Consider the following 27687-nt stretch of genomic DNA (forward strand, 5'->3'; position numbering starts at 1 on the left):
TTGTATTACGTAAATACCATCCAAACGGATTCTAGACAAGGGTTTGTATTGTATTTGCTTTATTTATTTATTTATTTATTTATTTATTTATTTATTTATGATTTATTTATTTATTTTAGTGAAAGAGAGAGAGAAAGAGCACAAGGGAGGGGCAGAGGGAGTGGGAGAGAGAGAATCCCAAGCTGAGCATGGAGCCCTGCTTGGGGCTTGATCTTGCAACCCTGAGATCATGACCTGAGCTGAAACCAAGGGTTGGATGCTCAATGGACTGAGCCACCCGGGAGTCCCTGTATTTGTTTCTGATCCTATGTTTTATTTCCTTAATTGCTAGAAGTAACATACAATAAGGTAGGATAGATTATTAACATTCAAAAGAAATTTGATAAAAGGAAAAGAAAAATAGAAGCTGAATGAGATAATTTTTTTTAAAAAAAGAAAACAAAATTTTGATAATGGTATAATGAATCAAAAATAAAATTTCTCTTTTTGTCATTTCCTAGGACTTATGAGAAGGGGTTGAATGAAAAATAAAATTGGTGGAGTGATCAGTCATGTCTGAGGAGACAGGCAGAGAAAGGGAAAGAATGTCTTCCTTTTAGGTGCCCACTCCTGACCTCACCATTTGAAGCTGAGCTCATACTCCATCTCCATGAGTCTCTCACATTGCTGTATTCCCACTGCACTTTGCTTACATTAGAGCAACTTTAGCAATTGTCATGAACCCCCTGACTATTCTTTCACTGTCCCTGCCTGACAAGTCTTCTCTCTGGGCCCTGTTCTCTTCAACAATAGATTCTCTGATTCACCCCTCTGTGACTTCAGTGATAACCTCTCTGCTGACTTCTCCAATTACGTCTCTAACCAAGATCTTTCCCTAAGCCCCAGAATCATGTCTGCAATTGCTAGATATCATCCAGGTGTCCTACAGATATCTCAAGTTCAACACATCTCAAACACATTCTTCTAACTTCCTCCAACTCCCCTTCAATGGCTCTTCTTTTTTGTGATTGCTATTTGAGTGAATTGAGGCATTCCCACCTATCAAATGAAATGTTAGAGCCAGAAATTTAGGATTTTTTAGTGATCCCCCCACTTTTCTTTTTCTCTGTAAATTCAACCACTGAGTCTTATTGATGTATTTCCTTCAATCTCTCAAATGTCTTTCATTGGTCCAATATGGTCACTATAATTTTTCACCTTGAATCTGTTAATTTCCTTCTATTTTTCTCCCTATCTACAAAGTTGGCCTTTAAAAAAACGTTTTTTTTCTCTTTTTGATCCAGCTAACTCATACTATATCATTGAAAGTCAGCTCTACTGTCACCCAGGTGATCATTCTGAAATGCAATCTCATGGTGCCTTTGCAAAATTCCTTCATTTGCTCCCCAGTGCATTTAGAATGAAAAAGAACAAATTCCTTAGCATAACTTTCAAGGTCCTTCATGTCTAGTCTGTGCACACCTCTGAGCCTTGCCTTTTATCATCTCTTTGGCACTCTATTCTCTAGGAACGGCTCAGGGGTCCCCAAAGATGCCATGTTCCAATGGAGCAGTTCACCACCATTGGTCCAAGAAGAGTGCTTGATGTGACAAAGATCATTTGTAACGTAAAATGGGGGGAAAATGATGCTAAACTTACTGAAGTTAAAGGATTGTCCTTTATTCTAATATTATTCCCTTTTCTACAGTTTTGATGCAAAAACATCCTATCCTTAAAAAAGCGATGATAGGAGTAGTTGGTGGTTGTTTACATGGCCTTAATTGACAATAAAAATATTTGGTGATTCTATCTCCATTTCCTAAATAGTTTTTGAAATTTGATTTCTCCACAACATTGAAAAGATTTGGAACAAATGCAGGTTTAGAGGTGCTATTCTTCTGCTTGGAACTGCTTCACTTTGGAGGCTGTCTGGCCAACTTATACTCTTTCAGGACTCAATTTGGAGATCAACTCTTTCCGGAGGCCCCACATTCCTTTCTGGTGATTTGGTGCTCACCACCCTGTGCTGGGAATCAGTTGTTTGTGTGATTTTCCTGCTATTCTGCAATCTAATTTTGCTAACTCAGCACCTGATTTGATAAATTCCTACTATAACAAAAAATAAATGATGGATTCTGTGTTTGCACTGGAGTTACTGGTGGGATGGCTAATGCATTAGCCATGGGAATTCATCTTCCACATTAGAGACACGACTCTTATGGGGTAGGTGGGCCACACGTTCTCACCTTTCCATTCCCCTGCAAGCTCTAGTACTGTTCTCTGCATATTTTGTTTTCTTGTAATGCATACTGAATTAAATTGAAGGTAGTGCATGAAGAGAGCACAAAATCAAGACACTGAAAAATTAAGATAACAAAAGCAAGCTACGTGGGGAAAGTCACTTTAGCCAAAAGGCCCTGGACAATTATTTGAAGTAACTAGACTACCTTCAGGGACTCTTTCGAATGCACATATTTAATCATCTAATGTGTAAGTCAAATCTCAGATATAATTAATTCAATGTGCTTCAACTTTTTTTTTTTTTTTTTTACATATTAGCTTTCATTAGATGAGGCTAATACAGCTCCTGGTAGCCTAGTAAGAAAATTTCCATATTTGTAAATGCTAAAAAGAGAAGAAATTTTATGTGTCCCATGATTAGGGCACCTTTGGTTTCAGCTAGAGATGTACTATTTCCATGAATCTAAAAAAGAGGTTAGGTCTGTGGCTCCACATTTCTTATTTCTGGGGAAAACACTGTTAGATTTTACGGGAGGCAACTGATATTCTGAAGGTCACATGTGTTAGTGCCAATGTTTCTGTTAGGAGTCCGTGACAAGGGGAAGAGGTGATTTCAGGCTTTGATACTGCACTGTAATAGCTAAGTTAAAGAACACATTTAATAGATCTCGTGCGATTTGGAAGGAGCAAATAATTTTTTTTTAGGCAGTGAAATCAGGGCACTGTAAGTGGCTTAGACTTTTATAAGAAACCTAGTGAAGGGGAAAGACGGGGGGAATGGCCCCATGGAGAAACCCAAGAGTCCTCTTAGAGAAATAGCATAATATTCTGAATATAAATTCCCTACAAATACTGTAGCAGAAAATGCAACACTTATACCTTTGCTGAGATGATGAATACGTTTTTTCTCTGAGGGTTGTTTAACACTTTCCATAATTTTATTATAAATGGTCCAATAAAATGCAACAATAAGTTATGTGCTATATTAGGAGGACAACTCATTTATGACTAATGTGGTAATTTGTAAAACTAATGGGCATGTTTATGAGCATAAAGGGCTCTAAAGAATAAATAAAATACTGTCATAGGCAAAACTGAGGCCTCCAGCAAGCAGACAGGGGACACATTCTGCCAAGATATCAAAATTTCAAGGTAGTTGCTGGACTATGGAAATGCGGCCCTTCTTGGGCTCGACATGGGTAGAAAGACAGACTAGCCTAGGGGAAAGGGAATGCTGAACTTGGCATTGGGGGACTGCATTCCCTCCCTGGCATGCTATTAATTGCATTTTCCAGGCTTCGGTTCCCCCTCCTTGAAAAAAGGGGTCAAAATGCCCAATCTTTAAAGGACTGTATCATGCTTACAGCCTTTAATTAAATTTAGTAATTCAGCATTTGTAGATGAGAATATGAATTCAACTGTTCTCAGCTTGTCACTGTTTTTATGAAAATAAGAAAAAGCATTCCAAGGTTACTTTAGAAATATTAGCTTTTAACCACATTGTAATGCATGTTGAACTTTGCAAACATATCAACCATACATATATTTATGTTGATTTTGCTGTTTTCTACTGGAATGCAGTTTTCGGCTGATGATTAATGTCCTAATAACTTGTTTTTTAGTATGGCTCCCTGAAAAAAAAATAAAAGATTTCTTTTATGTATTCATTGTGTCTACCTGTCTCTGGCAGGAGGCGGATCGGTTTTGAGGATGAATATCTCACATTTGGTAATGAATACAATGGCTCCATTTATAGCTCCAATCTGGCCTCCTGTCTATGACAGAGGTATTGTTATCAGTAATCCATGAAATGCTTCTTGTTCTTTTAATGAGTTTAACATTCAGCAGAGAGGGGAAAATGCTGTTTGTGTTCTTTTTAGGTACACTAAATTTACTTTCCCACCCTCTTCCCTCCAAATTATAATCACGGAGGAGCTCATACTCACACTGTGAAAAAATAAATAAATAGAAAAATAAAATGAAGTCCTAGATTGAGAAATATTACCTGGAAATTTTTATTTCTAAAAGCTCTTACTGACCTTAGGTTCTGTTTTAATTTTGTTTTATAAAGGGAAACAAAGGTCTCAGGTTTAAGCCAGTATGGCATTCATAGGTGAGACCCAGGAATTAATCCTGATATTAAAGTTACAATAGAGGATTAACTACTTTCTACCAATGCAGCTTGTGGAAGGTGAAATGATTTCTTTCTCCGTTCATTCTGATTTTTTAGTTTGGCTTTTTATTTTTTAAATGTGAAGTTTTTTAAGTCATGATATTTTGGCTGTGCTTTTTATATTATGCTATTTCACATGATAATTTTAAGAGTCAGAATTTTACAGAGAACAAACCAGTGGTTGCCAGAGTGGGGGGGTGGGTGGCGGGATGGGCAAAAAGGGAGATGGGGAGCAGGAGATATGGGTTTCCAGTTAGGGAATGAATAAGCCACAGGAATTAAAGGCACAACACAAGAATATAGTGAATGATATTATAATGGTGTTGTGTGCTGACAGATGGTAGCCACGCTGGTGGTGAGCACAGCGTAGGTATGGAGAAGCTGAATCACTATGCTGTGCACCTGAAACTAATGTAATGTTGTGTGTCAACTATACTTAAATAAAAAAGTTAGAATTTTATTTAGGGCCATGTGTTTTTAAAGAATTTAGGTATTTTTTTTTTCTTTTTGCAGGGGAGGTCACTGGTTCGTATCTGTAGGTTGGATTTATACTTGCTACTTGGTTAACATGGAATTGAGACAGAGTCAGAAAGTCATTTCCTAATTCTTATGTCCATCTTTTTTCTTAGTCCAGTGCCTGGCACACAGTAAATAGTGTCTTCTAAATGAATGATGAAGGCTGCTCTTCACATCCCAGAACAGAGTCCACGTTGTGTAGGAATAATATTTCAGAAGCTAGGCCTGCTTTCAAGTTGACAGTACATTTTACAATGTCCACTACAGGAACATCAAAATCTGATAAAATACTCAAAACATACTTGGAGCTTAGTAATTCTTTTTCTTTTACTTGCAGTTACCTTCCAATTTGTTCTGCCTACCATTCTTATTGAATTCTAGAACCAACTAGAATGATCCATTTACTTTAGAAAACAGACCCATGGGCTGGGTTCTGGTCAGGTGTTTAGTGGGTACTATAGTTTATTCTAGCTCAGCATCTGACATAGTAACAGTGATCTAATCTAAAAAACTAATCGGTGCCTAAGAGAATGATTAAGTGGCCTTTGAGCCATGTAAATGCTGTACCTTTCATATAAGTCTTCTGGAACTGATACTCTAGACTTTAATGGCTAATTTAGGTGGGGGAGGTGCAGGTGACTCTAGGTGCCATGAGAGATCCAGGTGGGGCTGGGGAGGGTATGTCCTGCTATGATCTAGTAGACATTTTTAGACATGGAAGACATCTTGGGGTCTCTTCATTTCCTTCATTTTGCAAATACAGAAAATGAGTCCCAGGTAGAGAAAATAACTTCTTCAAGGGGCTTCCTCCATGAGACTTGTGTCTTGGTCAGACTAGAACACTCAAGGATGATGACGGTCCTAATGACAAGGATTTTCAAGGCTTGCACATATTCAAAATGGAGAGGCGAGCTCTGATGAAAACACGTCATTCCTTTGGCACTTGGTTTTAACCCTGCTGAGGTCATTGAGTGTGAGGAACAGTTTCAGAGAACTATGAAGGCTGATTCTGTACCAAATACATTTACAGGAAGCCAACGGGAAACACTCCTCCGGAACGACCCTCCAGCAGGTCTGAGTCCCATCAATTTTGTAGGCAGCTTTGCCTCATTGAGCCTCCTGGAGTGCATACCCTAACACCCCGACTGTAAAACCACCACAGCCTCCTTGCGTCTGAAATTACCTTTCACTGTGAGTGTTCTCCAAATGTTTCATTTAAAAGGGAGGCAGGGAGAGTCCCAAGGTCAACTGAGTTTACAGGGAGAATCTATTCCCTCTTTGTGAAAGTCTCTAGGAAATCGTTCTCTCTCCCCTCTCTCTCTCTTACACTCACATCAAAGATTTCTTAGATTATTAGACTATGAAACCCTCTGTTTTTCTTTTCTTTTTGCATAACGTTTTTGTTAATCTGATGAACATTTACTTAGAACATTTTCACTTGCATTAGCTACTCTCCTTCTTAGACTGACCTTTTGAAGAAGGCCAGCTATATCTTATTTTACTTCTTTGAGAGATAAAGAGACAGAATCATAGATGTTCATGACTTGCTCAGGGTTATGTAATTATTTTGCAATGCAGCCAGATTGGATTTCAAGGCTTCTGACTCCAGATTCAGTGCTCTTCCCTATTTATTCGGTAGTGCGTGGTTTTTAGACTCATAAGCCAATTAAAACAAATGATCCATTAAAATTACAGATTTTTCTTAGTAATCTCATGTATACAGAGTTTGAAGACCGTTTCCAAGACCATCATTTCCCAAATTATTTAACATTCAAACTTGGATAACACTCTATACTTGTATCATAGAGCTGTGTTAACAAAATGTTTCCAGAATATGGCTTATTAAACCTGTCATTTTAAGTTATTTGTATTTTCAAAAATGAGTTAGTGCTTTCTATGTAAAGTGAAATAACTATCACAGGCACAGAATATGAATCTTTATTTTACTATTTGAATTTTTAAAGCCCATTATGAATTGCTACAGGTGAACTGCACAATAATACCATAAAAATAAAACAGAAAACCTTTAAAGAGGTTTCCTGCATTCCAGAAAATATATACTTATCACAGATCATAAATGCAGTCTCAAATAATTTTAAACATATGGTAAGTTTCTTCTTAAGTACTTATATTTTAGGAACCTTAATTATGCTTTAAATCTTTTTCTCGTCACAGAATAATTTTGCCTTGAAAATTTGTGTAGGTAGGACTGCTACTTCTTTCCTCATAATATTTATGGGAGTTGGATTGGCTTACAATTTGCAATTCATTAATTCAGAATATAATTCCCCATAACTAAGGAGTTTCTTGTCTAGTTATTCAACTCAATAGTGCTTCATTACGTTAAACTATGAGCTGCAAAAACAAACAAATTATTTCTCAAACACTTAACGGTCCATATGTTATAGAAATAGCGTGTGAAGGTGTTATACTTACTCATTCCTATGAAGTAATGCTTAGTATTTACTACTCAACTGTCAGAGTAGCTATAAGCTTATTAAAACTTTTCTCTGCTCCCACTAGGTTCCTTCCTGACTTTATGGTCTTTTCCTCTGAAGAAAAAAAAATGCCAGAGGGCCTTGTATTCTTGAGATTCTTTTAGGATGAGCTGGCTTGATGTTACTTGCCTTCATATTTATAGTAACTAAATCGAGTTTAAAGAGGTTTCCCACTCTAATTTTAAAATTAAATTTTGGAAACCTTAGTTCCATTCTCTTCTTCCGACAGCCTTGAGGATCTCTTCTACGCTCAGAATCCCTATTTAGGCGAGGCTTTCACATTTGCTAAGCACACTAAATATATTTCCTGTTCTAAGACCGTGGTATGGAATTTACACTTACTTGCTCTTATACTTTCCTTTCAGAATTATGATTTATTTCCCATTGCTTCACTGTAGAAAACCCAGAGTATAAAAGATAACAACTGTTCCTTTGTATTCCATCACCTGCCTGATTGACTTAGGAATCTAAGATAAAATAAAAAACTAGAAGGCCTAGTAGAAAGGGTTAGTCTTGAAATAAAAAAGTTAAGTCTGACAGTAAAATGGTTAGAAGTTCTTTTTGCTTAAATAAAAGAAGCTTTAAATCCTTCAAATACTGCATATAAGGATGTTAATTTCATTATTGTTGTTAACAATAAAAGCACCAACAGATCCTAAATACTAATCAATAGGAAAGCAGTAACATATACCATGGTCTATCCACATGATGAATACGATTCCATCACTAAACAGACCTTTAGATGTCAACATGGAAAAAAGTATAAGATTTATTAAATTAAAAAAAAATCTGTGCATAGTATGATCATATTTATGTACAAGAGTGAAAATATCTATTTGCCAATACATATGTAGAAATTTCCAGAAAGATTTGTCGTCATCATCATCATCATCTCTTATTGAGCATTAACTATGTGCCTGGCACCACGGTAAAAACCATATATGCATTCTTTCACCTAATCCTCACAATGACCCATTGGGTTAGATATTAGCATTAACTCTATAATATAATGTTGAAACTCAGAAATATGGGCTTAAGTTATTTACCCAAGTTCCCAGAGCTAATCACGCATGGAGTTGGGATTAAAACCAACTAAGAAGTTGGGTTCTATAGGGACGCCTGGGTGGCTCAGTCAGTTAAGTGGCTGCCTTCGGCTCAGGTCATGATCCCAGGGTCCTGGGATCGAGTCCCACATCGGGCTCCTTGCTCGGCGGGGAGCCTGCTTCTCCCTCTGCCTGCCTCTCCCCCTGCTTGTGTTCTGTCTCTCTGACAAATAAATAAATAAAATCTTTAAAAAAAAAAAAAAAAGAAGTTGGGTTCTATAGCTTGCTCTGTTAATAAGCAAGCATGAACTCTCTAATGAAAGTTTTAAAATATGCGTTTGTAGAATGATTGGAAGAAGTTTAAACTTATTTCTATTTTCTGTCTCTCCCTCCTATTTCTCCCTTTTTTAATCCAAATTCTTCAATAGAAAATAAACGAATTTCAGAGCTTGAAAAAGGGATCTTGGAGACATGTAATCCAAGTCTCTTGTTTGTTTAAATAACTAGTTAATTTTCTTTCCTGGTGCCCATTTTTCCTTTTTTTATATTGAGGTATAATTATATACAGTGAAGTGGGCACATCTTAAGTGACTGGTGAGTTTGTACAAATAAATACACCCATGTAAACAACATGCCAGTCACCATGGAGAACACTGTCACTAGCCTGGAAAATTTCCTTATTTCTATTCTCTCCTTCTCCCCCACCAAGACAACCATTATTCTGACTTCTATTTTCATAGATTAGCTTTATCTACATGAACTTCATAAAAATGAGACTTTAGTGTATGTACCTTTATGTGTCTGGCTTCCTTCACTGAGCATAACGTTTCTGAGATTCATTCATGTTGTTGCATGTGGTAGTACAAAATCTTATTTTTAGGAATGAGGAAAAGGAAGTATAGGAAGTGAAGTACTTTGGTTGGAGCCATACAACTACACAGAGAAAGAAGTGGGACCAATATTTCAATTTGTCCTTCTCTGGGTCTACTATACTTTTCATTTCTCTTACTGACCTCATTCATTTTAAAGAGAAAAGTATCTATTTTTTTGTATCAGTATAGTCCTGAAAGGAAATGATTAGAACCTTTCAATTTTGTTTTGGGATATTTTATTAGTCAGAATCTAGGTAGGAAAAGAGAAACCACTCTAGATGCAGAGTGGTTTCCAAACAGAAAGTTTTTAGTACAGGGAATTAGTTATGCAGTTGATAGAACTGCTGAGAAGTCAAGCTGGAGATAGAACAATGATCCAGAAATTAGAGAAGGAGGCCACTAACTATGCTCTGGTTTATGGAACAACTGGAGGAGGAGATAACATCCCATCCAAGAGTAGAAACCAGTCTTTGGTTGGGAAATGGGACCACAGCAGAGTGGAAAGTGGAGCCACAAGGGAAGGTGCCAGGGACACCAGGAAGGAAGCAAGAGTGAGCAGGAAGGAATACTCTGGCTTCTTTCCTTCCAAGGACCCAAGAGTACCTTTGATTGGCTCACTGACCCAGAGGCTACAGCACAAGGGATCCTGGGAAATGTAGTTTCCTACTGTATAGAGGCAAGTAGAGGAAAAAAGGGGAACAGATCTAAGAGCAAGCAGCAATTGTCCAGCACAGCTTATAGCTCATTCATTATAGTTTCCACTCATTTTGAGGTTGAGGATAACGGTGAGATTCCTTACTATTTCTGTTTAATGCTGTGCACTCTAACTGCTAAGTAACTATACATTGTTTTAAAAATATGCTAAAAGCACATTACAAATAATGACATCACTGAATACTATGAATGTCACAATTTAATAACTCCCACAGTGCAATCATAAAACTTTAACATTTAGAAGAGAGACTTTAGTCTGAATCTTTAGTTTCCTGCTGAAGCAAACTGAAGTCCAAAGAAGTTAGGGGGAAATTCAGAGAAATGCTCAGTGATATTAAAGAAGATATCGGTTTATGTTTTTGAGGAATATTGGTGTAGAAAAGACTACAAAAGAAAATGGGAATCTAAAACATGATCCTGGGAGTCACTAACATTGTTTGACACAGCTTGAGGCTTTCACTCCTTCCAGATAAGAGATATGCCAACATGAGAGATGACGGGAACTTTATACAAATGATTAAGAGAGTCATTAGTGTTTGCCAGATCATTCCAGTTCTCTTCATTTCTGCTTCGTGGTAGGACTGCAATTCCTGGTCCCCCCTGTGGTCAGGTGGGGATAAGTGAATTATCCTGGTTAGTCAGTTATAATATTGTAACTTCCAGGATAGAGCAATTAATTTCCCATTCAAGGAAAGCCAGAACTTGGTCTTCCCACTGTGAGAGTGACTGGTAAAATTTCAGATAGCAACTGATATGTCCCCCTGGGTATAGATTGAGGACACGCAGTGCGGAGTCCCTACCTGACTCACAATAGGCACGTAACTTAAGAAAGAAGGGAAACTTTGTTGTTTCAAGCCAATGAGATTTTGGCAGATATAATGATTTATTGTGCTCTAAGAAAGAAGTACACAACTACAGACAAATCAGCTTGCAAATGATTACTATTTATGTTGCCCTTTGTGGAGTAATTATGAAAACATTCCCACTTTAAAGATCTATAATCTAACTCAGCTAGTGACATACTCAAGAGAAGATGAGTAATCACGTCCTTCATAAAAAGGATCCTTCCTAAATTTTCAAACAATGTGTAAGGTGATTCCCCCAAAATAAACACATTGACCTTAAAATGTAACAGGATTACAAAGCAGTGATCACCAAGACAGCATGGTACTGGCACAAAAACAGACATATAGACCAATGGAACAGAATAGAGAGCCCAGATATGGACCCTCAACTCTATGAGGGTCAAATAATCTTTGACAAAGCAGGAAAAAATATGCAATGGAAAAAAGAGTCTCTTCAATAAATGGTGCTGGGAAAATTGGACAGCCACATGCAGAAGAATGAAACTTGGCCATTCTCTAACACCATATACAAAGATAAACTCAAAATGGGTGAAAGACCTCAACGTGAGATAGGAATCCATCAAAATCCTAGAGGAGAACATAGGCAATAACCTCTTTGACATTGGCCACAGCAACTTCTTTCAAGATACATCTCCAAAGGCTAGTGAAACGAAAGCAAAAATGAACTTTTGGGACTTCATCAAGATAAAAAGCTTCTGCACAGCAAAGGAAACAGTCAACAAAACAAAGAGGCAACCCACAGAATGGGAGAAGATATTTGCAAATGACACTACAGATAAGGGGCTGGTATCCAAGATCTATAAAGAACTTCTCAAACTTAACACCCAAAAAACAAATAATCAAGTCAAAAAACGGGCAGAAGACATGAACAGACACTTCTCCAAAGAAGACATACAAATAGCTAACAGACACATGAAAAAATGTTCATCATCATTAGCCACCAGGGAAATTCAAATCAAAACCACATTGAGATACCACCTTATACCAGTTAGAATGGCAAAAATTGACAAGGCAAGAAACAACAAATGTTGGAGAGGTTGTGGAGAAAGGGGAACCCTCTTACATTGTTGGTGGGAATGCAAGTTGGTACAGCCACTTTGGAAAACAGTGTGGAGGTGCCTCAGAAAATTAAAAATAGAGCTACCCTATGAGCCAGCAATTGCACTTCTGGGTATTTACCCCAAAGACACAGATGTAGTGAAAAGAAGGGCCATATGCACCCCAATGTTCATAGCAGCAATGTCTGCAATAGCCAAACTGTGGAAGGAGCCGAGACACCTTCAACAGATGATCATATATACAATGGAATATTACTCAGCCACCAGAAAGGAGGAATACCCAACTTTTACATCAACATGGATGGGACTGGAGGAGATTATGCTAAGTGAAATAAGTCAAACAGAGAAAGTCAATTATCATATGGTTTCACTTATTTGTGGAACATAAGGAATAGCATGGAGCACATTAGGAAAAGGAAGGGAGAATGAAGGGGGGGGGAAATCGGAGGGAGAGATGAACCATGAGAGACTATGGACTCTGAGAAACAAACTGAGGGTTTTAGAGGGGAAGGGTGTGGGGGGATGGGTTAGCCCAGTGACAGGTATTAAGGAGGGCACATACTGCACGGAGCACTGGGTGTTATACGAAAACAAAGAATCGTGGATCACCACATCAAAAACTCATGATGTATTGTATGGTGACTAACATAACATAATAAAATAAAATCAAAAAAATGTAACAGGAGACAAATTCTAAAGAAAATTTACCTTATGTATAATTAAGTGGTGATGGTAAATGTCGAGAAAGGAGAGATGCATAAAAAGAAATGCATCACCACCTAAAACAAAGAATTCCATTTCCTAGAGGGGAGCAGAAATAATGGCTATTAGGGACTTGATGAAATTGTCTATAAAGCAACCTAACCTCCTTTGCTTAAGCTTGCTCATTAAGCACCTTCTAATTTCTTATTTCTAGACACTTTCATATTGAGAAAGGAGATGCCCCGGATAGCAGATAGGAACCTTCAAGAGCTAGGAATGACTATTTCCCATCTCACCCTAAAGATGAATTTAAACAAGAAACGAATTTTATGAACTTGTGAAGCTAAACTGGTCACCTGTGATGACCTCACTCACAGGTGCCCATCCGATGACAGTACACAGCCACTCTTCCTGCTTTTATGACCGAAGCAACAGTAATTTAGTCGAACTTTATCTGCTGCTTAGTAACCAGGAATAACCAGGGACTAGTCCATATGCACAAGACCCTAAGTTTCAGGGTTTTTGCCATGTACATTGATGTAAAGGCCCCTTGGCCACACCATAGGTTCAAACCCTCTTAAGAGTGGACAATATAGGGCATTGTATGCAACCATACATCTTAGATTTTCTGGATATCAGATATTAAGTTCAGTTGTCAGATCCTATGCCAAGATGTAGAGTAAGAGAAAGAAAAGTTACTATATTGAGAAATGACCCGTATCAATATATTTTTTTCTAAAAATATAACACATTTTATGATTTTTTTCAAGATAAAAAATGAATGAAATCTTATTGATTTTGACTTTTGATCTTTATAACCAGGAGCATTTCGACAAAGTACAGTAAATAGATATTTAGTCTCTAGTGGAATGGCTGACTGAAGGCAATTTTCAGAAAAAACAAAACTTTGTTTTAAAAAAATGGGGGTTTGATATTGTGAAGTTTTACTTGTACCTCAAGACAGAAATTAGCTTAGCCAACTTCTTAAGTTAACCTTATATGCACAAAAAACACATGTACTCATTCAAAAAAATTAGAGAAGAAATAAGGAAAACAGGTAATAATATTTTACATTATTTTTTCCTTCCTTTCTATTAATTGAAAAGATGTTATTAAATGTTTAGGATGCATGCAATAACACATAAACCATAAATTCGTTTTTAGAGGACATAAGCATTTTATTTTATTTTTTTTTTATTTTTTATTTTTTTTTTTTTTAAAGATTTTATTTATTTATTTGACAGAGAGAGAGAGACAGCGAGAGCAGGAACACAAGCAGGGGGAGTGGGAGAGGGAGAAGCAGGCTTCCCGCCGAGCAGGGAGCCCGATGCGGGACTCGATCCCAGGACCCTGGGATCATGACCTGAGCCGAAGGCAGACGCTTAACGACTGAGCCACCCAGGCGCCCCAGGACATAAGCATTTTAAAAACAAATAGAAAGTTTAAATTCTTCTTGGAAGTAGATCGCTAAAAGCCATTATTATTTTTAAAAAGGTTTGCAATGGTTAAGTATAAATTCGAAATCTGCCTCTGCAAAATAAATGGACATTGATATTGCTCTATTTTTTTTTTTTTTAAGATTTTATTTATTTATTTGACAGAGAGAGACACAGTGAGAGAGGGAACACAAGCAGGGGGAGTGGGAGAGGGAGAAGCAGGCTTCCCGCTGAGCAGGGAGCCCGATGCGGGGCTGGATCCCAGGACCCTGGGATCATGACCTGAGCCGAAGGCAGACGCTTAACGACTGAGCCACTCAGGCGCCCTGATATTGCTCTATTGTATAACCCTGGACTTCCTTTGGTTTTTATCACATCCCTCCCCATATTTTTTTTTATTATTTGATATATTTTATACACATAAAACAATTTATATATTTCTCGATATGGAGATATATTTCTACATAATGTTATTGATAATTGGCATGTATTATAGACTATAATGTATTACACACATTATATATAATAAAGGTCTATAAAATAATAAATTATACCTACTTTCAAGCTTCAGACACAGAACACTCTCCACTGCTTCTGAAACTTCCTTTGTACCCCACTTTATTTCCTTCCCATCTGACTCCTCCCACGGGGGAGCTACTCCTCTGCATTTTGTATTTATTATGCCCTTCTGCTTGATTTGGTTCTTCCACACATGGATATAGCCTTAAACAGCATGCCAATGAATATTTTATGTTTTTGGACTTCACCCTTCTTCATGCTTTCATCTCTACATATTTTTTCTCATTTTTCAGTAATCGTGTCTAAATAAGAATTCTGCCATAATATTCAGGAAATGCTGGAAAAAAATAAAAATAATCTCTGAATTTCAAGAGCTTTTAAACATATTTGAGATATTTGATATTAAAGTTATTTATTATCAGGAGACTGAGATGAAAGGCAGAAGAAAAACTTGAAAAATATACAATTATTTTAAGAATAAAACAGTAAAACTACCAAGTGGAAATCTAAGATGGTGTTTCGCCACTAGCAGATTTTGGCATAAACCAAGAAATAATGTCACTGGACTTTGATTATTTAGTGACACAACTGAATAAATGTTTTTAATTAAGTCGTTAGGTCAACACATATTTATTGAGTGTCAGTATATGCCTGGGAAAGTACATATTGGCGAAGTTAAAAGAAAAATGAAAACCAAAGTGAGTGTCAGAAGAACCACATGATGGTTCTGATCGTTCTGAGATCTGGTTTTGAGATCCTGATTCTCGGGCATCTCTGGGTGTTTGGTGCAATGACAAATGCATCGATTTGAACCCTTTGATTGCAATCATAACTCCCTGAATCCCTTGTCATTTTTTATATTACTCACTGATTCCCAACCAGGAGGTCATGGAAATTCATATTCCCAAAAGCAGAGGGGAGGGGGACCCCACAAAATGCTTCCCTTTCCTTTCTGTGAAACAATTTTGAGATGATGGAGAAGAAAGATTTTCATCTACCACAGCCTTTAAAAAACAACTTGGAAAGTAAGCAAGAAAAACAGACAATCTCTTCTAAGAAATGGCTTCTTTTCATCAAAGAAAGTGCAGTTTATACATCAGAATTTGGAAGTTTTGGAAGAGAGATGGAAAGGGCTGGAATGGTTTGGGAGGTTCTTGTAGAAATTTCTGGAGATTCAGTAAGGAATCTTTCATTCTCAGAACTAGAAACTGCCTTATTCAGAGATTATATATATATATACGTATATATATATATATTTTTTGCGACTTGACTAGACGAGATTCTACAAGAGAATCTACAAGATTCTACAAGGAGAGTGCATTACTGGAACTGTTTTAGTCCCTTTCATACATACATCCACAAAATCGCTCATTCCAAGGATGCAGGGTCCTGTCCTCAGTTCATAAACAGGTCACAATGTCAAAATATCAGACCATATTCATTCATTCATTCATTCCGTATTCTACCACTTCCAATTTCATATCTTCACTGCAGCAACATGTAACAGAATAATAATGGGACACAACTTCTCCTCTTTCAAAGCCTATTGATTTCCTATTTCTCTCCAAACAAAATGGCAAGAAAGAACACTAGAAGTAGAGCTAACTTGTCTGCAGACATTGCATGGACACATCGCCAGGCAATTTGCATAACAGACTGAAAAACACACAAACAAACAAACAAAGCAAGTCATAATAATAATAAAAAAAACCTAATAAACCATGCACGAATTGTGAGAGAATCTCTACTAACAGTATTTCCCATATTTTTCCACTTTGTCTCAAACATGAGAGTTGAGCTAAGTGCCACATATGTATCTCTTTTTCTAACTTTTAGCATGATGTAAATGTCTGTGCTCTTCCTGTATGTGGATATTGTTCTTCCCTTGTAAGAGATGGTTATGTAGATTTCTATTCGATATAACCCAATACTAGCAATTTATGAGCCAAACAGGCATATTTTGTGATACGCCTTATAGAAAACATATCATTTGTATCTCAGAAAGAGAAACCTGCCTTAACAGAAATTCCTTCTCCAGAAACTAGACACTTTAAGGATCAGAAATAGCTCATTTCGCCATACTATAAAGGGTGCCATGTTTTATTTATTTATTTATTTTTTTCAGGCTGAGGCTTCTATCTAGATCATGATATGTTCAATTCAGTGAGAAGCATTCAATTTATCACCAAATACCACTGCTCTTAAGGAAAGAGATTTTTTTAAAAATAGTTATTCATTTTGAACAATTCCTTTTCTGAAAGCTACTAGAAGGCCACATAGCCCTATCTTCAAGATCATCTTCATAGCCCTGCAAATCCTGGGAAAAACCACCCAGGAGAGACCAGCTCTGAAGCAGCAGGTAGCTTGATTCTGATTGCTGCCTTAAATCATGTCTCTCAGGTGCTCTTGGATTTCGAAGGCCAGTTTCTTGTCTTTTTTTCCCACCTCAAATATGAAGTTTAATGAACCAAGCAAAGAAATGTGCACAGAACAAGGCTATGTAACCAGTGCTTTGTTAGTTACATTATAAAACTCACTGCCTTTCTTACACAGAATAGGGCCAATTAAATATTTGTTGAAAAAATAAATGCATTTTTAGAATTGTCTCCTTAAAAAACACACCCGTGCATTCTGCTTCATTATTTTCAATGTCAAGTTTGGTCTGTAGAGGGAAATTCACCGAATGGGAAGGAAATAGCCCATGCTCAGATTTTTTGGTACTTTTATCACTGGCCCTGCTTTCACCAGTCTATGAATGCCTTCCATAAAGAGGTGGCTTTTCCACATATCTCAAGCTTGTATCCCAAATTGCATTTCTTTCCCTTAAGACCATTTTCTTTGTTTCACGACTTGTCTTAATGGATGACAGCGCTACCCACCTAGTGGGCGGGATCAGCAACTTGCGAGTTCTGCTGGCTGTCTCCATCTTGATTACACCACATGTTCAACTGGTCACCACGTCCTGAGGGGCATGCCTCTGTGACACTGCTCTGGGTCCCTTCCACTCTGTGCTGGCTGGTGCTTCTTCAGCTAAGGGCTTCAGCACCAGGAATGGGGCTGTTAAAACAGTCCAACCTGTGCTCTTTAGTCTTTGCCTCTTTCGCCCTCCACACAGTGAGTTTTTCAGTCACTGTTGGAGATCTTTCAGAGCTCCCAATCCTTGTGCAGTGAGCTTCCAACTCCTGGGTTTGAGCAAAGGAGCCATTCCTCTTATACTTCCTGCCAACCAGTCTTCCCTCTGCCCTTCTCCTCCCCCTCAGCCTCTGCCATACTGCAGTGTTTATATCCCCATTCTCTCCCAGGGTGTACGATTCCCCCTCTTTGGCCAGAGAAGTCCTTCTCTCCAAGTCTTTGATGCCCTCCCTCATCTATCGCCATGGAATCATTACTCCTTCCTCTGTTTTTATACAGTGGGCTCCTCGAAGACAGGGATCATGACTTGCTTATCTTTGTATCATGGGTGCCAAGCAGAGTGTCTGGACTGTAAGGGGCTTTTCAGAACCACTTGTTAAATAAACGAATGAGTGAAATGACCAATCGACAATGTACACAATCGACAACACTGAAGGAAGAAAGTAGGAAAGAGGAAACAAGAGTAACTTGAAATGTATGTAAGTAAACTGGATATAGATGAAGAGTAATGTTCTCCATATGAAGGTGCTTGAAAAATACCCAAATAAACCCAAGGTCTTGGAAATTGCAGTCTCCCCGACCAAATGAACTTATGTTTGAAGGCTAATAAAGTCCCATTTTGAAAGCTGTTAAACTCTCCTACTGTGCTTTTACAAATTAAAATCAATTTTAATTTTGTAAATGATTTCCCCTCCCCATTTGACCAGTGTAACTTATTTACCTCAGTAATTCAGGGAAAATATTTTGAGCAGCATTCTCTTTGTCTAATAAGAACATGTGGTGATCTAGATTTAATCTAATATTTGTTTGACTTCACCCACTGAATAAACAGGGCTCATTAGTATCAAACACACACAATCTTTGTTTTTCATGCCTGTAAAGCTGACCTTTGAAATGTAATCTTGTATTCTTAAGATTAGCATCTAATAAATCACAACATGAGTTATTGCAAATACTTCCTACCTCTCCCCCTTCATTTTTTCTCTAACATAAACATAAGAAATTGTTTGAGAACTTTAACTTTTGTGGGATATTTTTGGTGCTCTTATCTCTCAGTTTCTGAAAAATGATATATAAAATGTTATCTCATGTCAATATTTACATCACTACATCTTGTAACCAAGACTGGGAAGAGAACTACATATAATATGCTTTATGCAACAAGACATAACTATTAAAGTACAAGGTATATGAATTAAGTTTATATGTCCTAAATACAACTATGTTTGATATACCTGTTACAAGGTAGGAGCTTAAAATATGTATTAACATGATTAATAGTTAAACATTTTTTGGAAGTACTTATATTTAACAAAGTGTTTAGATTTAAAAATTCTTCACTCTAAGTAAAAAGGCAAAATGATATTTAATACTGCCATAAATCTTATATAGCTCAGACTTCATTTAAGGGTTTTTCTAGAGTCCATACCTTTTAATACGTTAGATATTTTCAAGGCACATTTCTGTGATGTTTTCAAATATTTAAATATTTACTAATTGTGTTTTTCTGTCCCATGGTTTTTCTAGTTTCAATATTTAGAAAAGATTCATGAAATTCATAATATAACTCATATATCAGAATGGTTAAAATATTATGAAATGCATTTTTAAACCCTTTTTGAAATATTTCAGTAAGATATTAGCAAGAATCAAGATATTATTCAAAGGCAACAGGGATCCTTTCTTTAGTTTTCTAAAGAGTTAAGGGAAACTTAGAAGTATTTTAATAGTACACGCTACAGAAATAAACAGATTCTGGAAACAAATTTAGGTTATCGTTGTATGTTAGAAGAGCGTCAAAAACCTACCAAGTGAGTGGGTATGATTTCTGAAGTGAGCATTAAAATTCAGCATACACTGTTCACATGATGTTGAACCTTTATCTGCAAAATGAGGAAGTTGGAGAGATTTTTGCAGCAATTTAAAATATGGAAATAACTCTCTTTTGGCTGATTTATGATGTGTGTAGAGTAGTCAATGAACGAACCCAAGTTTAGCCTGGGAACACTTTTCCACCACATAACATTTCAGGTTTCATCCTGCCATAAGGTTTCATGACTTCGCATCTCCCTCCTCTCCCTTGCCAAAACCACCCTGTAAAGAGTCCCAGATCAAACGGGACAGTTGGTCAACAGGCTAGAGTTGTCGGACTGGTCAGCCAGCCCAGGTACTAACTCTGGGCAAAGCCAAACCTAACACACCCCGGGGAAGGAGTTATGTATAGTAGACATGTCTTTAAAATACTGAGTAAATGTCAGAGGTTCCAAGAGTTTGAAACACGCTATGGTCAGTTTGAACATGACTTTAGGTCCAGGCAGAGGAATGGGGGTTTGAATCTCTCATTTTCTTGACCCGTAAAATAAAGTCAAATGAGACCTCACAGATGATTGAATGAGAACAAGCCTGAGAAAGGCCTGTCCAACACAAATCATGGCACACCATCATCTCAAAAAACATAAGTTGTATTCTACTTATGATTTAAAATCGTGGGTTTCATTTTTATACTTCCTAGAAATAGAAAACTATGTTTCACCGATATTCATATAATAATCCTGCAAGTAGGACCTTTAAAATTGTGATGTAAGTAAGGTTGGAATGAGGTACTCTTCTTATTCTTACTCCTTTAAGCTCTATTCCAGCTGGACCATTGTTTTGGGATGCCCTATATACTAGATCCATGGTTTTCAAATTATTTAGTGATAGCAGTGGGACTATTTTTTTCTACACGGAATCTTAGGCTGAGCCCTGAAAGATACACATATGGATCATATCAGAGTAGTTTTCCTGAAGTGGGGGATAGGTACCTGGATGGAAGAGACACAGTGGCCCGAGGGACCCCAGCATTGCTCATAGTGAGAAGAATATTATGTGATCCATGCTGTTTCAACTGAAGTCCACGGGCATTTGGAGAGCGGTGGTCTGCGGGTCTGTTTATTAAAGAGGTTTTCAGGGAAAACATTTTGATAGTAATCTAAAAATATCATCTGGATGACTAATAAATAACTGGATATTTATAAATGTCTCTGTGCCCACGTTTTGTTTGGGTTCACAATCATGTTGGCTTCTAGCTCTCACCTAAATTGATAGCACTTAACAGATAATGTATGGTTAAGCACTGCTGTTTATCCTCATTTCAAAGACAGTAATCATCCAATGTCCATTATGTCCCTGTTAAATTATTTTTATCAGTTATAAAAATGAAACTTCTCTTTCTCAGGGATAGCTACTGATTGAAAAATATTTTTCTCGAATGACTTTCATTTCTTGAGTTATTTAATAAACTGAGATTTGTATGTGACATTACAAAAACTGCAATGTGAGATAGAATAATATACAAATTTAATTATTCCTGGCTGGAGAGAAAAGAATAACAGCGGATTTAATCTGTGCTTTTGTGCCAAACGAATGCCCAACAGCCTCGGGGCCTCGCACGGGAGCCCGAGGAATGACGAGCAACAGTTGCCATGGGGGATGGTGCTGGGGATGGCAGAATAGTGTCCTAAAGCACACGGCGGGATGGGCTTGCCCTAGTCTAAGGGACTTGTTCAAAGGGCCGCAGGCATTGCCTGGCGCTGAAAAACTCTGCATTCGATCTTTAAACAACACTGACCCGCCATTAACATTTTCCTGTCTCATTTCCTCCCCATGCTGCCCTCCCCTTAATCTTTTTAATGGGTCCCTCTCTGAATGTGCCATGCCTCCTGGGTCATTTTTAGACATTTTAACAGCGATCACCTGGAGACAATGCTTTAACCCCAAAGAACTGAGCTAGTGGGAATATAATATATTTCGCAGGCTGGTGGGAAAGGATGCAGGACTCCTTAAATCACACTGCTAGATGGTTGTCTGTCTTATTTAATCAGAGGAGAACTCACTGACCTCCCTGAATGCTTGATTCATTGATTCCTCTTGCAGCTTTCCCCACCCCCCCGTGCTTGCTTCTCCTATTAAAACATTCTCACTTTCCTTAGCCTTTATTTATAGAGTATATATTTATATTTCAAAACCTTTATCAGTTTTATTCAATTGGGCACAAACAATACATTACTACGATCAATTCTGCGGTTCATGAAGCAAAATGGAATGTTTTCTCAGTTGTAAAATGCTATCAGTTGCTAGGCCCATATTGATTACCTACCAGCTTTTTAGGAAAGAAGAAGCAGTATATATTAAAGGTACACAATTTTGAGATGCATTCTAATTTTGTCCTGATTTCAGAAACTTTCACTGTGAAGAGACCTTGCATCTGAGCACAGAGGAGTTACGGCAAGTGACTAACCGGGTCTGCACGCCCAAGCTCCTAAGCCACGTGGGAGGGAAAACGTGGACAGGTGTAGGGATTTTTCAAACGATCCATGCTGAGCCTTAAGGGTTCTTGCAACACTCCTGACGCGTCTCCCTGCTTCTGCCTTTGACCACCTGTCAACTTGTTTTCAGCACAGCCGAACAATCCTTTAAAACCCATGCCTACTGCTCCTAAACCCTCACTCAGAGGAAGGCCAGCGGTGTGCCAACTCACAGCAGTTCAAGAGAGGTGACAAGGACATTTTCGGAAATGTTGCAAGCTGGTTCAACATAGCCACTGTTAAACCTTAAATGACATGAGCTCAGAATTAAATAAATTATTTATAAAACAAAGGTAACAAATACTCAAAACTCTTCACTGTCTAATTATTTTATTACATTTTGCTGTTATTGATGCCCTTGCAATGATTTACGTCTGTTATATCGATCAGCCTGTTAGGAACACTACAGGAGGGTGTCCTACTGCACGTCTCTCCCTAACCCTCTGTTCAGCAACGCCTTCATGCTTGAACTCAGTCCTGGTCAGAGTATTTCCATCACAGCAGTTGGCAAATACTGTAATCAAAGCCAAGTCCCCTCCAGATATTCAACATTTACCAGCGCGCCCCTGACTAAACACAAGGCCTTACACAGGCTTATAAAGCCCTCTGTGATCTGGCTCCTTGCCACCTCTCGGACCTCATGTCCTACCACTTTCCTCTCCTTCCTTCTACTCTAGCCACACTGGTGTCCTTGTAAGTGCTGACTCATTGCACAGCTGTAAGGGGCCTAGTCACACTGTTTTCTGCATAAACGGTGCTCCTCCACACCACTGCCAGCCATCCACCAGATTGTGTAATTCAGAGAAACTGCTCCTTCCTGTGTCTGGAAGAAACTATGCACAGTTCTGCTACAGGGCCTTTGCACTGGCTCTTCCCGTTGCCTATAATGTATGTTCCCCCAGAGAGCCCCCTGCCTTCTCATTCACATTTCTCAGGTGTCTGCTGAAATGTCACCTTCTCGGTGAAGCTTTCCTTACCATGCCCTTTAAAAGAGCAAACTTCCCCTCCCCCATCCTTTAGCACTCCTGAGCTCTCTTCCTCCTTTATTTTTCTTCATAGCACTTATCATCAACTGATATACTAAACCTGGTACTTTTTACTCTACTGTTGCCGATTTTCCCAGCGCCATAATGCAGACTCCAACAGAGCACCAGCTTTGTTTAGTCCACTGCATTCCCAGGACCTGGAGTAGTGCCTGGCACATGGTGGGTGCTCAATGATATCACTGAATAAATGAGGGAAAGTATGATGATTTTAACAAGGACTCCAATTTTATATAAAATTTAATTTTTATATATGTACACACACATATATGTATGCATCTCTACACACATATAATTTTGATTTATGTATACACACGTGTGTGTATATGTGTGTGTGTGTATACACATAACCTAGGGGTCTGAACATCTGTACTTGAACGTCCGCTGTGATGCTGATGGACACGTATTATTGGATCTTTAGTTGAGAAGCCTGATTTTGACCATGGACGCTCCAAGAGGTGAAGCAATGGGAAATGTTTCACTGGCATAGAATGGGGTGCCCTTTCTGCTAGGACAACACATGGGGGCCTGAATCTGATGACCTCCCTACCTTTGACACAGGAAATTGGTTTTGCTCATCATTGGAAGGAGATCAAGGCAGGGCTTGACCTAGTCCAAGAAGGGTGGCTATAGCTAAACAAAGAATAAATTCCAAGAGCAAGGGGGGTCCTTTAGTTAAAAGGGACAATGTGAGTTTTCCTGAATGGGGACACAAGAGATGGGAAACAAGAAAAAAAAAAAAAAAAAGAGGGATGAATAGGAAAAGAGAATCAGGAATACCATACTTCCAAGTGGAATGATCTGGAAACAGCAGGGATGATGCTATGTTGGTCTTTATGACTCTTCTGATCACCCTCTTCTTTCTCTGCTTAGTCCCTCCATATCCAATAATTTAATGACATAAATATAGGCATTTTTGCATTAAAGTCCTCCTATTGTACGGGTTTTAGAAATCATTTTGGGCACGTTAAGGGCAGACACATATCTGAAACATTTTAATCTTCATTTCAAAAAAAAACCCATAAAACAAAAGTTTTCAACTTTCCCAAATTACAAAACATACCCTCAGGAAAGTTCATTTCCCAAGTTTGCTCCCATTCCTACTCCAATAACTTTCACATCCGTGTTCAGGAATCCTCTTCACCTATGAAAAGCTAGCTGCATTTTTGTTATCTCTTTGTCCCAAAGAATGATAGTAATAAAATGGAAAGCTGACCTAAAAAAGGGCATCCTGTCGGCAGAGCTAAGAGTGAGCCACATAATCCTAGGTGCCTCTTGAAGTCTGAGTGTCCCTCTGTTGTTCACTGTCTGCCTTGTGCTCTTTTTATGGGCACGACCTAACCCTGAGTCTGGCACAGGGTAAGTGATCAGTAAATATTTTCTGAGTGAATGAATGAATGGCCAAAATAAATACGATGACTTAATTTGCCTTGGCCATATTCGCTTCCTTTTCTGCGATTCTTTACGAATGTTGTGTGACTTAGGTAATTGCCACTAAGCCCTAAATTGTACATGGTAATTAAGACAAATGAGAGAAGCCAAGTTACAGGTGGTATTTTCTCCAGGAATAATAAAAGTGGGCTATGACATCCACCCTTGATATTACTCATCTACTCAAACAATTGCCTGGGATTTCCATTTGTTAATAACATGGAATCATTATTCAGGATACACCACCTTTAGAATTATAATTAAGCCCTGGGTTGTTATGATTCAGCCACACTATGTGCCCCGTGCTAACAGCAGAGGAGGTATAGCGGAGTGCATTACAAGTCCTTTTCCTGAGTTCTACAAATCATCAGGGGGAAGAAAGCAGCCTTGTTAGGCAGAATGCTTGTGTAGCTATGTCGGATACCAAGTGAGGCCCAATGACTGCTATGGAATTAATAAGATATTAATGTAGCCGCTCCTTACTGCACTGCAAGGGTAATTGCAATACTCTGAAGCAAAAGTAATCTCTCATGGGCCTCCGGACCAGGACCTCAGTAACTCTATGTGGGGGGAAAAAAAAAAAACCCAAACCAACAACTGCATGTCTTATTTACATTGAAATAATACTAATTATTAAAAAAAAAGATCAACTCGTTATGCCAAGCGCCTTGAAGGTTGACAAAAAAGTCAATATTAATGTGCTGGCTGAATCTAGAAAGCAGTATGTTAGAACAACTGTCTTTGAAAACCCTTCCTCTGTCTAATGGCTAGTTTCTTCTCTCACACACCCTTGAAGTCCGCATCTAGGCGCCTAGCAATGGAAGAAGAAGAAAGAAGATGGAAGAAATGGAGAAGACCAAGAGTTCTTTCTCCATGGTAGGATGCAAAAAGATTGCTGGTGCTAATACGGTTTTATTTAAAGTACACTTGTTTGAATGCTTAGAATGGAAAGATATCTTCTAGGAAGTTCTCAATTATTCTCCGGGGGGCTGGACTATGTGACCTCAAGGAAGCCACAGGCTTTGGAGGCAGCCATGCCCCGGGGCTCGCTTCTTACAGGTAAAAGCTGGCCCGCCTCCTGATGCGTGTGGGTTCTGAGTATAAGTGCACTCAAGGCCTCAGACCTAAATGTCAGTATGTAGGGTCCCCTGTGCCCCACTCTACCCCTGTGTACTTTTCTACACTAGGCTTAGGACCTGTTTAATTTTCTCTAGTTCTCAAGCTTCATGAGCTCAGAGCGTGTATCTGTCTCACTCATCATTATGTCCCTGATATCGAGTACAACTCCTGGCTTGTGGCAGGCATTTCGTCAATATGTGTTGATTTAATGCATAGGGTTTTGTGTAGATTAAATGAGCTAGTATATGTAAAGTACCCGGCATTCAATAACAATTAACTACTTAATTAATTCTCTTTTCGCCCAGGTAAACAATTTATTAAAAGGCTCAATTTATAACTAAATTACTAAAGCCATTAGTTATAATGCTGATAAACACTCATTATTAGTAATTATCCTGCATTTTTATATCAATCTCAGAAAATTAGGGGTTTCCAAATATGGAATTCTTACAAGATTTCTATGAAATAAGGGGCAATTCATTAAAGAATTTTGGTACATAAACTTAAAAAAATTTAAGGAGTAAAAAGAATCACCTTAGGATTTGTATAAATATCAAGCTCTTCCAGTGACCAGAAAGTATATATTTTTTATTTACTAAAATGTGATTTCTAGACCAGATTGTACATATTATATAAAGCTGAGCTATCTAAGTTTTACAGTTCAAGAAAGTGGAAATAGTATAAATATTCTTTATCAAGCATCCACGTAGAAACATTTGTAGGTTTGCGTTGGGGACTTAAGAATTTCAGCTACCAGGCCAGTGGTTTCTCCTCCACAATACACGGGCCTCTAGGAGACGCGAGTGTACCCATAAATGACAACAAACGTATCTGCCACCCAAATTACAGATCACTGGATTCTCTCTGTGCCTGGTTGAGCACATTCTCGGACCTGAGGAAGAGTCAAGGAGTCTATTCCCCAACATGAAAGATTGGTCCTGAGACAGAGAAATTATGTTAAATGAATGAAGGAAAAAGTAGCTCCCTCGTTTGAAGAGATTTATCTTCCCTTTGCTTCAAAAACTCAGCTGGGGCCAACTCTCGTGTAACAGTTGAACCCACATAATACTAAAGCTTTGACCCCCTTCCCTCTGATATCAACCTCATTACCTATGTATTTCATATCTTTAAAAAACCTTCAGGTGCAAAAAGGAGATGGCTAAATGGCCCCCTGGAGGCCGCTTGCAGCCACATGACTCTATTAAAATGTATGGTCCTATCTGCCTAAGTACTTGGAGAGGATGAAGTACATCCTTCAAAGTGATGATTTCATTCTATAAACCTATGGCCTCCTTTCCTTAGAGAGCACTTGTCTGCTTTCTATTTTCTCAGCTGAAATCAGATAAAATATTCTCAATACCGCCTTGAGTTTAAACTAGTTGGCTCTTACCACATATTGAACCGTTTACTTATAGGAGACAACAGAGTTTAGTGGTTGAGAACCAGGCACAAATGGATACTCACGGCACTTGGCCATTTACTAGCTGTGTGACTCTGGGTTAATAATCCAACTTTTACAAGTCTCACTTTCTAAGTCTGTAAAATGGGAAAATCATAGTATCTCCATTTAGTATTGTTACAAAGACTAATTGTGACAATACTTGGAAGGCACCCAGCTCGGCACCTAAAAAGACCTCAAAAAATATTATTTATTATTACTATCTTTTACAACGATTTCAGTTCTTCGTCTTATCTTTCTCAAGTGGGTTGTGTACAATTAGAACACAGATGGGACTATGTGAGGTTCACTGGTGATGTGGCTGGTTAGGATGTTATATCCTAACCTTGTGCACATGTACTGGAGGAAGGAATTTACCCACATTTCTATTCCCTACCCTAACCTACCAGAAGATAAACTTCTGTATCTTTTCAGACGGAACCAAACTTCTTAGTCTAATAGCTAATGCCTAATGATTTGGATTCCACGTACCTTTCCCATTTTTTAATGGCTCCCCCTGCAATCTGGCTAAAGGCTAATGCTTTGTGTTTCTTGAACACA

At 38.2% G+C, this 27687-nt stretch overlaps 1 protein-coding gene across 4 annotated transcripts in view; it reads right to left on the reverse strand.

Annotated features, from left to right (window-relative positions):
- GPC6 (glypican 6) overlaps positions 1 to 27687 on the reverse strand; it is a 1069657-nt gene that overhangs the window by 245970 nt on the left and 796000 nt on the right. The window lies entirely within an intron of this gene.

This window comes from Phoca vitulina, unplaced genomic scaffold (assembly GCF_004348235.1).
Source record: "Phoca vitulina isolate PV1807 unplaced genomic scaffold, GSC_HSeal_1.0 scaffold5, whole genome shotgun sequence".
NCBI classification, from domain to species: domain Eukaryota; kingdom Metazoa; phylum Chordata; class Mammalia; order Carnivora; family Phocidae; genus Phoca; species Phoca vitulina.